Genomic DNA, 13,720 nt, shown 5'->3' with positions numbered 1-13,720 from the left:
GCACGCCTGTTTCCTAGTCAGGACAGTGTTGAAGTTCCCTGAGTTCCACTGCTCTTCTGTGTTGTAAGTCAGTCCTGAGTTTTAAGCAGGCAGTACATCTCTATTTCTTGTATTCCTTTATTTGTGTTTACACAAGAGTCCATTTGTGATTCAACCCCTGGGTGACAGTGTTTCTGGATTGACCTCCAGGACTATAGGTTCTCTCTAGCTGGTGTTTAGATTTTGTTTTTCCTGTGGCACTTAATACTTTGTTTGTGGGAGTGGGTTGCCCTAGAGCTGTTTCTCTGATGGTTATTCCCCGCTCTGATCCCCAGGTTCCAGAAAAACAACTTTCCCCTGCAGTCTCTTTGGTTGTCCCCAATTTGGTGAACCTATGTATTGGGCTTAGTAATCAGAAGCAAGGACTTAAAGAGAAAAAAAAAAAAAAAGAAGAAAAAAAAGAGCCAGAGTAAGTGTGAGAACTCCAGGGCTGCGGTGCAAGTCTGTGCAGTCTTTTTTCCTCTTGTGTCTAAGCAGCTGGCACACTTTTAAAATATCTAGGCTGTCCTTTTGTGTCCAGATTAAAATGGGTTGCTTTTTAGAGTTCTCTTCTGTTAGCAGCTCTGAGGACCCCCTTCCACATTCAGGGATCATGCCAGCCACAAGGGCCACGGATTTTTCTGGGCACAGACTTCCCCAGGTTCTCCACCTCCCGCTGTACACGAGTTTCTCTCTCCTGCTAGGTCCATGAACCTCACCTTATCCCAGGCAAAATCTGACCTTTCTGTGAGGGAGTGTAGAGCTCCTCTGAATCCACGTGATTGCACCATTGATAACCTGTATTCTCAGGTTCACAGCTGTAAGGTGGGTGCCATAGATGTAGATTCTCTAGTTGGTGTATAAAAATGCCATAGATATCATGGCGTTAATTTTGTATCCTGCTACATTGCCAAATTCATTTATTAAGTCTAATAATTATTGATGGAGTCTTCAGGGTTTTCTATGTACAGAATCATGTTATCTGCAAATAATGACAATTTTACTTTATTTTTTTTTCCAATTTGGGTGCTATTTATTTCTTCTTCTTGTCTGATCACTTTGGCTAGCACTTCTAATCCTGTGTGGAACAGGAGTGGTGAAAGCAGCATCCCTGTTTTGTTCCTGTTCTTAAGGGAAATGGTGTTAGTTATTACCCATTGAGTAGGAAGTTGGCCATAGGTTTGTCATATAAGGCTGTTATTATGATCCTTCTAGTCCCACTTTGCTGGGCTTATCAGAGAAGGTGTTTAGCTTTGTCAAATGCCTTTTTTGCATCGATTGATATGATTATTTGATTTTTGTCTCTCAGTTTGTTTATGTGACATATCACATTTATTGACTTGTGGATATTGTACATGACTTGCATCCCTGGAATAAATCTCACTTGTTCATGGTGTATGATCTTTCTGATGTAATGCTGCATCCGGTTTGCTGGAATTTTGCTGTGGATTTTAGCATCAATGTTCATCCGGGATATAGGCCTGTAATTGTTTTTCTTTGTGGTGTCTTTAGGTGGTTTTGTTATTAAGGTAAAGCTGGCTTTATAGAATGATCTTAGAAGTATGCCTTTCTCTTGCATTTTTTGGAATAGTCTGAGAAGTATTTATTTTAATTTCTTTGATGTTTGGGAAAACTCCACTGTGAAGCCATCTGGTCCAGGGCTTTTGTTTGCTGGAAGCTTTTTGATTACTGTTTCCATTTTATCACTAGTTATCGACCTATTCATGTTGTGTGTGTGTGTTTTTTTTTTTTTTTTTATTCTTCCTGATTGAGTTTTAGAAGCTTATATTTTTCTAGGAATGTGTCTATTCTGTCGAGGATGTCCAGTTTGGTGGATGCATGTCTGCTCAAAGCCTGGGTTAGGAGAGCTTAATGTGGGAAAGCCCATGCATAGGGACTGATCCCCAGGGCCTGTGAAGGTCCACAGATGCAGGGCTTGCTCTGGAACCCAGGAAGGGCATCCTGCAGCCAACTCAGAGCCTCTCTGGATCCAGGAAAGCAGCTGGGATGTTGTTTTTCCTTCTGCACATTGAGCATGTCATGTTCTCCAAAACAGCTCAGATGAATTGGGGGGAACTCCTGATTTCTGTCAATAGTGGGTGTCCCAGCATCAGGATCATGAGTGGTTGGCTGACATTCCAGGAATGCAAATAGAGGGCTCTCAGCCTTGAGAGCACATTCTAAGGACCACCCTCCTGCTCCAAAAAAAGAAATTGTTGAAAGAGCATATGCCTTTGGATTCCAGTAGGAATCATATGCTCAGAGACTGCTCTGGGCTGAACATAAGTGAGAGCCATGATGAGGGTAGGTGGTAGGTGACCAGAATATGGTAAAAACATCCCCCAGATTCATGTGTGGGTGCTGGGAGTCAGCGGGGCTGGTCCAATACTGGGCAGGAAGGACAGCCCTTGATGCACATGTGTTCCTGCCTCCAGTGCCAGAGCTCATGCCCTGGGAAAGCAGGCTCTGCATGGGGGTGGAAAGAGGAATGTTTCTTGCTCTTGAAGACGACATGTTCAGCTTAGACTTTGTTTCTAGGTCATTCTAAGTGGTCCCTCCTGCCTCCATGTATATCCTGGACTCTGGGATCTCATAGAAGCTTCCTGAGCTTAGTGTCCTACAATTTTTCACTTTCTGCCTGGTGCATGTAATGTTGGTGTTAAAGAGTAATACAGTCCCCAGGTACCACCGCTCTTGCTAAAAGCCCAGGATACAAGTCTATATTAACTTCCTAAACTCATTACAGTTTGAACCTCTTCCAGAAATCTAATCAACCAGTCTGGACTTTTCTGGTGAACACCACTGTGCTAATCTGTCACATGGTCCCTCTCCCTGGAATATGAGAGTTGTTTGGGCATCACATTGCAGGGGGTAGATAAGAGCCTGCAGAAAAGTTGTGCCTCTCTCTCTCCCTCTCTCCCCACCCCTCTCTCTCTGTCTTTCTCTGTCTCTCTCTCTCTCCTCTGTCTCAATCTCTCTATGTTTGTCTCTCTCAATTTCAAAAGATCCAATGTGTGACTCAGTGCAGCATGGGATATCCCAAATTATGGCAGATCTTTATAAGCCAAATTCTAATACAGCTTCAGATCTTTGAAGGGGAAGGTGTATGTGTGCATTGTGCTGAGACCTGAGAGAGAACACACTTCCCTCACAATCTGAGTGAGAATTTTAGGCCCAGAAGGAGCTTTTTGAATCCAATTTGCATGGTTTGTTCCCTGGGGATGAGCAAACATTAGTTATCCATACAGACTTTGGCAGTCATGTTTAGGGCCAGGCCCCTAGAACATGCCTGGGCCTAATGTGCTGCCTGTGGAAGGTTGGGATGTGAAAGAGGAGGCCTGAGCCAAAGAGAATGCCCTCTGGAAGCAGCTTCTTGATAAGGTTACATAGGTCTTTTGGTCCACGTGTATTTTTCTCTGTGCCACCAAGATTCCAAAGAACCCAACACTTTCGCCCCTCAATGGCTTTCAGAATTGGATATGCCACTTCCCAGGTTCCCCTGCCACACCTCTCCTCTGGCCTCTGCACAGCCCACATTTTTACATTTAATTTTCTCAAGCCAGTTTGCTGAGCTCATCTGGTCAGGGTTTTTGAGTTTCCCAAAGGTGCACCTTGTCCCTTGGTCCCATACAAACTGGCACCCATCCATTCTCCTGATCAATCCCTAGATGTGATTTTTGGCCATACCTCCTTTGGGGAAGGCTTTATCCTCAAAATCTGGAAGACCAACTGTCCCTCTGTTCCTCTTTGAATGGGCACGTATTTGCAATTGAGGTAACATCAAGTGTCAGGGACTATTTGGTACTCAATACTGTTGCATTGTATACCTTTTTTCTCTTGAGAGGATACCTTGTCTGCCTAATGGTGTGTTAACAGGAACGTTAGTGAATTTAGATGTGGTACCAACAACCCATCAAGTCTACTTCCAGGTTGGTTTCATTTTCTTTTCCTTTCATGAATGGACCTAGGATTCAGTTGGAGGTGTATAGAGTGCAAAACCCAATCATGTTAACTGCCTGGAGATCCAGTACTAAGGTTCAGCTTTCAGTTGGAAGTTGCCATTTCAGCTAGGACCTCAAAAGAAGGTGAGGCCAGATGGGGTATAATGGTTTCTGAGGAGGCTGAGGAGGGATCTGAGGCTAGAGCATGAGAGTCACTGCCCAAGTCTGAGCAGAGGGCTCCCTGCACCATGTCCACTCTGGTGAGTCAGGAGCCTAAGGTGGTCCTCAAGGACTTGCAGGCCAAGATCCCACAGAGAATTGTCATTTTATCCTAAAAAATAAGCAGACTTTGCCTTTGCCTCTAGATGTAGGTTAGCCATAATCCAAAATGTTTTGATTTCTGGTTTGATATATCCCATTCATAGAGATTTTCAGGGCAAATTTTCCTGCTATCTGAAAGTAGAATATCCCTAAGGAACCTATTGTAGGCCAAATTGGCAAAATCCTTTTTAGCATTTTAGCGGCCAGGCTGTGTGTCTGACAACAGATCTTAAGGGAGGTCTTTCATAAAAGCCAAGTGATGTTTAGAAAGAGAGGAAGGGAGAAAGAGAGAGAAAAACATTGATGGGAGAAACATCCAACAGCGGTCTCCTGCCCACCCTATACTGGGGGTTGGGAATGGAGCCTGCAAGATTCCTTTGGGTGCAAGGGTGGATGCTCAACCAACAGAGCAACACTGACCAGGGCTTGCAGTCACTTTTTGAGAGGAGGTTTAGTTGTGACCTGAGAGCCCTCTGTTGTCATGGACTAAGTGGTCATTCTAATATTCATAGAAGGGACACACAATAAAATGTACATCTCGGAATTAATGGTTATTTTTCTCACCTCTAGCTCCCCGATTATTTAGAAAACTTTTGTGCTGCTTTTACGCTTTCTCACTTAAAACATATCAAAGGCCACAATGTACGCATTGTGTGGGTGTTCCTTAATCTTCCCCATCTGTTTTATTTGTTGGAGCTTAGCAAGAGGTGGTGCGGGACCAGGGGCTGCTGCCTATTCCAGGTGCTTTCAGTCCTGGAAAGATTTTCCCTGAAAATGGTGGGACCATCTCTCTGGTTTCCCATTACTCATTGCACAGCAGAATTACAGGTAGATAGTGGGTAGATGTGGGAGGTGTCCAGTGGCCACCTCACCACTCCTTGGTGCCTGGTGAGGTGCTTGTCCTGCCAGGAAGCCTAGGAGAGGCAGGGCTGAGTGGCTTTTCGGCCCCTAAGCAGAAAACCGGATTGGGGTAAATTGGGACGCTCCAGTTGTTACCAGAGCAGTGCCTCTGACCCTCAGATGGTTTCTCTGGACTGAGAGGAAATGGGGTTGCTCATGCTCAGCCTGACATGATACCTTGCTCCCAACCATTTCCCAGGATGTCTTTAAGAGCCACTTCATCAGGATGAACTTCCAGGCTCCACGCAGACTCCTAGACCTGGCATGCCAGAGCCAGCTGAGGGATGAAGCCTCGGCCATCACTGCGGTGGAGTGGTTGCCTATGGAGCTCTTCCATTTCTGTTCACAGCAGCCTTGGCCGGGAAGCACAGCAAAGTCCTGAAGGCCATGTAGCAGGCTTGGCCCTTCCCCTGCCTCCCTCTGGGAGCCCTGATGAACCATAGGGAGCCTTACCATGATATCTTGCAGGCTGAGTTCGATGGGCTGGATGTCCCGCTTGCCCAGGAGACTCGACCCAGGTGAGGGGGATTCAGCAGCCTGGTTGGGCCCTGGGGATTTGATCAGTTACATCTGGGATACGGGAGAGTGCAGGGCCAAGGAGAGAGTTCAGGGAGGCCTTGAAGTACTGCTGTGGTCATTCTGAGATCAGGTTTCGCATATATAGGACTGATGAAGATGCAGAGGGTGACCGAAGGGACATGAGTCCACCCTTCCTAGTGGCACCTAAAGGTACCAGGAATGGGGACCATGAAGGATCCCAGTAGTGCAAGGAGCAGCTGATTTCCAGACTCAAGGCCATAGTCTCATTCGCTATTATCTTAATTCATCCCAGGCTACATCCTATTTTCTCTGCAGGAGATGGAAAATGCAGATGCTCAATTTACAGAGGGGAGCTCATCAGGATTTCTGGATCTTGTGAGCCGGAACCAGAGCTGATGTGTGCTCGTTGCTGGAGCCTGAGGCCCCACAGCCCATGAGAAAAAGGGTGAAAGTGGATAGCTTAAGGGCAGGGCCAAAGCCACCCTTGGCCCCCGTGTGGGTGTTAGTAGACCTTTGCCTCATGAAAGGTGTCCTTGATGAGTCCCTCAGGTACCTGATTAAGAAAGTCAGCGAAAGGAGAGGTTTGCTGCACCTTTGCTGTAAGAAGCTGAAGGTTTTAAATTGTACCTGGAAGCTGTCCACTCTGAGAAAGTTCGCTCCTTACCTGGGCCTGATGGTCAATCTGCATCGGTTCCTCCTCTCCCACGAATTTATGTTTTCTCATACCACCTTGGAGCAGGAGGAGCAGTGTGTTAACCTGGTCACCTCTCAGTTCCTCAGCCAGTCTCACCTCCAGGAGATCTATTTTGATGATGTCTCCTTCCTCCAAGGTTGCCTGGACCAGATGCTCAGGTGAGGGGTGGTGAGGTTTCCCTGCAGACCAGAGCGAGCTCCTTCTCATTTCAGTCCACAGTGACAGGACCTCCTATGTGCTGTCCATCAGCAGTGCTAGAGAGCCTGAGTCACCAGAAGGTCCACACACTCAGTGTCTTGTTCACTGCTCTGCCACCTTGCATGTTGTCAAGTAAACCCCCCGCCCCGCCAGACTAAGGTAGGATGTATGAACTAAGAAAGATGCTATTAAAGAGACTCCTTGCTAGGAATGGAAGTAAAGGGGGTTTCGGGCCAGTGATGGTAGCTTGGGAATCTTCTAAGTGGTGTCTGAGGGAAGATTATGCAATGGAACCAAGTGAAGATGGCAGTGAAGAGAGGAAAGCCCATCAGAGGTGAGGTTTCAGGGGTTAAGGTCCACACTTAGCTATTTGGTGATGGCAGCCTTTCAATCCAAACCTGCCTCGAATCACCTGTCTGCCAAGGCTTGCCAAAGGCTCCTGCTAAGGGAATTCCTGGTAAATGCAGGATTCTGGAGGGAGGTATCATGAAAAAGGATAGGTAGTTTGTAGATGATGCAGTGATCTAAGTTCCTGCAGGGTGGCAGCCCCCACTGGATGTTGCCCGACCGTGTCCAGATTAGCCCTTTCTGCAACTATGCCAGTAGCCTCATGGGCTAAGAGATGAGGGTGACAGGTACCCAGGCTGTGGCTGGAAGGGAACCTGAATTGAAGGCATTTTGGGTCATGTCTCCAATACCAAACTTCACTGGTTGCTTCCTGCTTTAGACATTGTGTCAGGCTCCATTCTGAGCTCCTCCCATATTTACCTACCATCATTCATGCTCACAATACCTGTGTGTATGAGGGTGGGGGTGTATGATGTGCTCCTGGTGACAGATGAGCAAATGGAGAGTATGAGGTTTCATCCAGTTGAAATCCTCACAGAGCAGATAAGAGATGGAGAAAAGATTCCACTCAAATTTGCACTGACATGAATCACACTTGTCACTGTGCAACATCCTGTGTTTGATCATCATCTGGAAGACTTTAGACTTTGGTGACATGGGCCTCTTTACCTTAAGGCCTGCCTTATGCTCATATTGCTCTTCCCCCAAGGTCCTCCCCCCCTCACCTAACTGCTCTATATCTCCCAGCTGCCTGAAGAAGCCTTTGGAGACTCTGTCCATCACGAACTGCCTGCTTTTAGAAAGTGACTTGAGACATCTCTCTCAGCACCTGAATGTCAGCCAGGTGAGAGTCCTGAATTAAGGAGGCTCAACCTGACCAACCTCAATTTCTGTTAGAGAGAGCCACCCCCACACTGCAGGACTTGGACTTGGATGAGTGTGGGATCATGGACCTCCAGATCATGGTCCTCCTGCCTGCACTGAGCCACTGCTCTAACCTCATGACCCTAAGTTTTTGTGAAAACACCATCTGCATGACCGTCTGGGAGGACCTGCTTCGCCACATCATCGGGCTGAGCAAGCTGAATTGCGTGCTGTATCCTGCCCCCCTGGAGAGTTACGAGGAAAGGAGCAGCACCATCCACCTGGGCCGACTTGCTCAGGTGCATGCCAAGCTGAAACATATGTTCCAGGAGTTGGGGCAGCCCGGCATGGTATGGTTCTGTGCTTACCCCTGTCCTCACTGTGGCTGTAGAATCTTCTACAACCCAAACCCCATTATGTGACCCTGATACATGTCTGTCTAGCTCGGTGCACATCTCATAGGCTTTACTCTCGGCTCTTGGACACTGAAGCCCAGACATAAGTGTATCTTAAAGGAACCCAGCAGCCAGTTTCAGACAACTACTCAGTGGTGGGGGGAAATACTGACAGGGGGGCAGATGGTTTCTTTGGGGAGATGGGTTCTAAGGAGTTAGAGATATGCACCTGAATCTCTAGAGGGGAGGGATTCTGGCTTGGGAGGTAGATGCAAGGATTACCTTTGCTTGAATGGTTGTGAATAAATGTCAGTAATAAAGGGAACTGAATGTGAACCATCTGGTGTCCTCTATGACATATTAACACGATTCTCCCATCTGCAGTTACTGTTTAAATAAGAGTGCATGAGCATCTGTGATGCACAGACACTAGTCTGGTGAGGTTGGTTCCAGGAGATCCATCACCATTTATCCTTTCTGGTTTGGTGGTCCTTCTGGGGCACCAGTATCTCCTCCCTTACCTCTGTGAATGTTCAGTGGGTCAACCCACAGAAGGTGCATCCATAGGGGCTGGAACGAGTGGCCTCCTTTGAGCACTACTGAACTACAACTTCCTAGGGGCCATGGACTCAAACACTGATCCCCACTGGGAGCCTCCATTACTGGCCTTTGGCCGCTCCATGGTAGAGCTTCCCTGTGCACAAGTCAGACCCCAGTACTGAAAGGGACATCATCCAGCTAGTCAGAGGCTTGAACTCAAAAATCCATGCCTGTCATCCCCCTGGATCCAGCCCCTGCTTGAATGCAATTAATTGTGGCCAGTAAACACAGTTATATTCCTTTCAGCATAATGCTAACCTGGCATAAAACTTTGCTTAGTATCCGTGTACTGTACTAAGAATATGAAACCATTTGTGGAGGCTAGGTCATAATGTGAGAAGACTCTCCCCACATGTCCCTCCTTCCCCTCAATCAAGGAGGTCGTAAACCAGCTCTGAGCCACAGACTTGTCCTGGGTTTTGTGTCTGAAGAGTGGACAACACCAAGCCAGTTCCCGGAGAGCACTTAAATGGACACAGGTGAAGATCACTCTGGGCAGTTGTGGGTATGGAGGGCCACCTTGCGGGGCAATACAACCAAGTGAAAGGGAGATGTCATACTCTGCGGGTGGATCCCATAGTCAACGCAAAGTCAGCTGTCCAGTAAGAAACAGGCTCCCTGTCTACATGCCACTGCATTCTGGCCCTAGGCTGTCTCATTTGGCTTACTGTGTGGCCTGCCAGAGGAACACCTGGGAAGAAGGCCACACACCCAGGCCCAGGGGCAGGGCTCTATGTGTGCATCTAATCTCCCTTAATGTGAGGGAGTCAGTACTGCTTTTTCTCCTTCTACTGCCTCTCATGCAGTGCCAGCCACTCATGTGCTTGTCTCTCTCTGCTGGGTGTAAGCTGCTTCCTAGCTTGCCACAGAAAGCACCTGGCCCTTCATACTTATTGCCGTTACTTTATTTTGTTCTTCCTTCCCCTCTTATTGTTTGGGCCCATCAACTTGGGAGCATATTTTACCATTTCTTAAGTGCATTTCTTATTAATTCAGAGAGGAAGGGAGAGGAAGAGAAGGATAGAAACCGCAATAATGAGACAAAATCATTGGTTGGCTGTCTCCTGCACATGCCCCCTGGGGAGTCAGTCCTGAACTCAGGCATCAGTCCCAACTGAGAATTCAATTATGACCTCTTGGATTATAGGTCTACTGAGTCACACCGGCCGGGCACACTCTGCTACTTCTAGTGGTAAGAGAAAATGCTTAAATATCTATAACAGACAGTGAGGCCCACAAAACCCAAGAAAGAGGATCAGAGAACAAGAAATTGCTTCTCTCTTCTCTCTCTCTCTCTCTCTCTCTCTCTCTCTCTCTCTCTCTCTCTCAGTCTCTGTCTCTCACTTGCACCTGTCTTCCTATCTCCACCTTGACAGGGAACAGTGTCCATGATGGGAATCAGAACCTCTGGAATTTAGGAAAAGTATAAAAATGCGTAGGTTCTGGGGGAGGAAGGGCGTGGACTAAACATTGCATGATCTGGGTGACGGTTGCTCACCACATATAGAGACCGTGTCCCATTATGTTGTGTTGAGATTCACTTGTGTGGCTAACTTATGTAAAGCACTTCTCAGCATGTCCTGTTCTGGACTTACCCACTGTTATTAGCATTAATAGTGATTATTAGTAACCAGAAGCAAGTTAAGGACAAAAAGTAAAAGTCAGTGCACCCTGGCCAGTGTGGCAACGCATAGTCCGGTGCATTACAAAGGTCACCTGTTTAATTCCTGGTCAGGGCACATGTCCAGGTGGCAGGTCCGGTCCCCAGGCAACCATTAATATTTCTGGTTCACATGAATGCATGCTTCTTTGTCTTTCTCTCTACATTCATCCCTCTCTAAAGAATCAATTTTAAAACCCACCACATTAAAACAAGACAAAACAAAAGAAAACTCATTGCTTCATGTTGTCTCTCAACAGGGTGTCCTGCACTTGACACTTTACTTCTTCTGGAGACCACAACTGAGAAATCCAGCAAAATTCTTCATTAGAATCTGGATTTTTCTATTAAAATATTCAAAAAGGCACAGTACCAAGGCAATGAGTCTTACAAAGTGCATGTTTAGATAGAGACATCATCTGTGAAGATGGGCATACAGGGGTGCTGCCTAGTTGGTGACTGGTGGTGCACAGGGATCCTGTACATGAAGGCCCTATAAATGGGGGTCTCCAGGCCATCAGAAATAAAGCAGGAAGATTAAGGCACACATAGTCAGTTGCTTACTATTGAATGTACTCCAGAATCCACCAATCTGCATAGCAGTCAGGCAGGTTGGATTTAGGGCATCTGGGAGACAGGGCTGTTAAAGGGAAGACTCTGAATAAAGAAGAGCCAAAGCCTGGCCTGCTTGGCTGAGGGGTTGATTTTTTACCTGTGAACCAGTAGCTCAGGGTTCAATTCCAGTTCCGGGACATGCCTAGGTTGTGGGCTCCAAGCCCAGTAGATGGCTTGTAGGAAGCAGCCAATCAATGATTCTCTCTCACCATTGATGGTTCTAACTCTTTCCTTCCTCTCTGAAAACAATAAAAATAAATATATCTAAAAATATAAAATAACTTAGGGTTATGATACCCATAATGTCCATTTAAGAAACACAAGAAGGAGCCTTTTGTCATAGTCAGAATTTTTATGCTGTTCATTCCTCTCCTTTAATTTTCCTTTTTGTCCACTTCCCCAGAGGATTGTATATAATGTGTTTTATTCTATACTGGGAAGATTTGTATTGTTTGCCTTCTTGTTTTTCTCTGCACTAAAATACCTTATCAATTCAAACCTACATTGGTAAAATTTAGCTGAGTAAATTTGATGTGCAAGTGGCTTTATTAAGTATTTCACCAATCCAGCAGCATACCAGGTGGCAATGAAAAAGGGTCTCACTGAGCCAATCCAAACAGGGCTTATTCCCTCACTGCCCCCCAATCTGACATGCTAGACTTTAAAGTCCTTAAAAAGATGAGTTTCCAGCTTCCAAATTTTTCAATGAACTTCACATACACTATTCTAATAAAATTAATTTTAAGAAACCACACATTTTTGTGGTAATTTTTAAAATTTGCGTTGCAAGTTTTGTTGATAACTATACACTCAACAAGCCAAGAGGTGAATTTTTGAAAACCTTTCCTGTTCATGGTTTTTGTTTACATTCATTGATAAAATTACTGAGGCCTCATGATAAAACTTGATGTTTGGGCGAGCATACCCTTTATGGTACATTAAATGTCAAATAGTTGAAGAGAAAGTTCATGAGTAGTTGTACAGTAAAATACATATCCCTATCAAGGGGCACTTTTGTTCATTTCATTCAGAGGTGTAATCAGGAAAGATAACTGGTTCAGTTTAAGTGCAATCTCTGTTTCAATCTTATTCCCATATCAGTCAGGTGCTGATGTCATTTCAATGAGCAAAAGGATGCTTCCATTTAGATTTCTCCAAACATTGATATCAATCCATATGTAATTTTTCTTCCTACTTATATTATTCCTTTAATGGTTGAGGACATACAAACTGCCATAGGAAGGAGGTGAACAATTTTTTTTCAGACTTGTTGGAGGTTCCTCGACACTTTTTTTCATTTAGGTTTTCCAAGGAGAATACTTAATTTGTTTCATGCACTGGGCCTCTAGTATCTACGCTAATAAAAGAGAAACCTGCAAATTAACCATCACTCCGCTATGCCAAGCCACGCTAACCAGCCAATCAGGAGCGAGTGTGCAAATTAACCCAAACAAGATGGTGGGGGCCACAGAGCTGGAGGAAGCAGGAGGCTTGGGTTGTCCCCGGCGATGGAGGAAGACAAGCTTCTTGCCTGCCCTGGTCGACCCTGTCATCTGCTCAAGGCTACAAAGTTTCAATTACAGAACATAAAGAAACCGTAGATACTTGCTCCCAGCTGGCTCTGGCCTCCACTCAAGGAGGTGCTGAAAAAAAAAGAAAAATAGGAGGGCCTAGGACCTTGGGTTGCCGGGGGGTTGATCAGGCCTGGATGGGATGGCAGGGGACATTGGGGTAAGCAGACTAGCAGGGGGCCAGTTGGGGGTGAGTAGGTCATCAGTGGGGATCAGTTGGAGGTGATCAGGACAGCGGGGAGGAGTTTGGAGTGAGCAGGCCAGCAGGGGGGCAGTTGGGGGCAAGCAGGCCAGCAGGGGGGCAGTTGGTGGTGAGCAGGCTGGCAGGCAGAGTGGTTAGGGGCAAACAGGCAGGCAGGCATGCAGGTGAGCGGTTGGAGCCAGCAGTCCCAGATTGTGAGAGAGATGTCCGACTGCCGGTTTAGGCCCGATCCATGTAAACCCCCCTTTGAGGGGTCCCAGATTGGAGAAGTTGCAGGCCGGGTTGAGGAATACCCACCCTGTGCATGAATTCCATGCACCAGGCCTCTAGTTCCTATAATAAAAATTTTCTAGAAGAATTTAACAGAGAGATTGAGAATAACACAGTCATAGTAGGAGACTTTAACACCCATCTGGCTTCCCTGGATAGAGCCTAGGAAAAAAAAAAAAAAAAAACATAACAAGGAATCAGACTCTAAAGGACAAAAAGGATCTGATGGTTTTAATTGACATTTATAAAACAATTCATGCCAATGCAGGATATACATTCTTCTCAAGCACCCAAAATCATTCACAAAGAGAAACCACATGTTAGGATAAACAAGCAGTCTCTACTAGTTCAAGAACTGAAATCATATCAAGCATCTCTCAGATCACAGTGGAATTAAAGGAAAAATCAACTACAGTAAAAACAACCAAAAACATCCAAACACATAGAGGATAAATAGCATGTTAATAAACAATGACTGAGTTACCAATGAGATAAAGAAATAAAACAAAAACTTCCTGGAAACAAATGAAACTGAACACAGAACAACCCCAAATCTCTGAGACACGGCAAGAAAAGTCCTGTG

General features: G+C 45.9%; 1 pseudogene across 1 annotated transcript; it reads left to right on the top strand.

Moving 5' to 3' along the window:
- The first annotated feature begins 6,851 nt into the window (after positions 1-6,851).
- Positions 6,852-8,246, top strand: LOC307096521 (melanoma antigen preferentially expressed in tumors-like; annotated as a pseudogene). The gene is made up of 2 exons: positions 6,852-6,946; positions 7,708-8,246. The product of its transcript is annotated as a melanoma antigen preferentially expressed in tumors-like (transcript).
- Positions 8,247-13,720: the final 5,474 nt, after the last annotated feature.

Source organism: Cnephaeus nilssonii, assembly GCF_951640355.1.
Source record: "Cnephaeus nilssonii genome assembly, chromosome: Y".
In the NCBI taxonomy this organism is placed as follows: domain Eukaryota; kingdom Metazoa; phylum Chordata; class Mammalia; order Chiroptera; family Vespertilionidae; genus Cnephaeus; species Cnephaeus nilssonii.
The sequence above is the reverse complement of the archived record's forward strand: the minus strand, read 5'-3'. Positions and strand labels throughout refer to the sequence as shown.